Consider the following 1,557-nt stretch of genomic DNA (forward strand, 5'->3'; position numbering starts at 1 on the left):
CCGCGGGCGACCGGCATCAAGTGCATATTCACTGGTGGGTGCCGCGTGAACAGGGAGAGTTGTGTCGAGGGGCAGTGCTGGTTCTCGGCCGAACAGGAGGAAAAATGGGGAATAGCCGGCTGTGTCGTGGCGCGAGGAATTATAGGCAAAGGTGACAAACGGCAGAGTGAGGTCCCAGTCTGTGTGGTCAGAAGAGACATACTTCGCGAGCATGTCTGTGAGAGTGCGATTAAGACGCTCCGTGAGGCCATTAGTTTGTGGATGGTATGACGTGGATAGCTTGTGCCTCGTGGCACAGGACTGCAGGATGTCCGCGATAACTTTTGACAGGAATATCCGGCCACGGTCTGTGAGAAGTTGTCGCGGAGCTCCATGTAATAAAATCACGTCGCGTAAAAGAAAATCGGCAACATCTGTGGCGCAGCTTGTAGGGAGTGCTCGGGTGATGGCGTAGCGCGTGGCGTAATCTGTGGCCACAGCGATCCACCTGTTCCCAGAGGTAGAAAGAGGAAAGGGACCAAGTAAATCTAAACCAACCCGAAAGAATGGCTCCGCGGGAATGTCGATTGGTTGTAGGTACCCAGCAGGTAGCGTCGATGGTGTCTTGCGTCGCTGGCATTTATCACACGCAGCTACGTATCTTCGAACGGAGCGAGCAAGCCCAGGCCAAAAGAAGCGTCGGCGGATCCGGTCGTAGGTACGTGACACACCGAGGTGACCGGCAGTGGGGAGGTCGTGAAGTTCGTGGAGAACAGCCGAGCGAAGGTGTTTAGGGATCACAAGGAGTAATGCTGGGCCGTCGGGGTTAACGTTGTGGCGGTAGAGTACGCCATCTTGAAGTGTGAATAAGCGAAGGGAACTGTCGGCAAGTGTAGATTCCAGGCGGTCAATGATGACACGCAAGGACGGGTCACGGCGCTGCTCGTCGGCGACATGGACCAGAGGAAAAACAGAGAGAACGCAGGCGTCGGTGTCAGGCTCAGACGTAGAGGTCGGGTCTTCGACTGGGTAGCGAGAGAGGCAATCTGCGTTCTGGTGTTGGCGACCCGACTTGTACGTCACTGTGTAGGGATATTCTTGCAGTCGGAGAGCCCAACGACCAAGCTGGCCAGTAGGATCCTTGAGCGACGAAAGCCAACACAGCGCATGATGGTCTGTGATTACTGAGAAGGGCTTGCCATATAAATATGGGCGGAACTTTGAAACAGCCCAGACGAGAGCAAGACATTCGGGCTCGGTAATCGAATAGTTGCGCTCTGCAGTTGTCAAGCGTCGGCTAGCGTAGGCTATAACGCGGCCGTGTCCGTGTTGGCGTTGCGCTAAGACGGCGCCGATCCCATAACCACTGGCATCGGTTCGGACCTCTGTTGGTGCGGACGGGTCAAAGTGCGCCAAGATCGGTGGATTAGTCAGAATCGTGATAAGGCGTGAAAATGCGGCAGCCTGAGGGGAACCCCACGTAAAAGGCACGTCTTTCTTCATAAGTTCTGTGAGTGGTTGAGCGATTGCTGCGAAATCTTTCACGAACCGTCTGAAATAAGAACAGAGCCCCACAAA

The sequence above is a fragment of the Dermacentor silvarum genome, chromosome 10 (assembly GCF_013339745.2).
Source record: "Dermacentor silvarum isolate Dsil-2018 chromosome 10, BIME_Dsil_1.4, whole genome shotgun sequence".
Lineage (NCBI taxonomy): Eukaryota > Metazoa > Arthropoda > Arachnida > Ixodida > Ixodidae > Dermacentor > Dermacentor silvarum.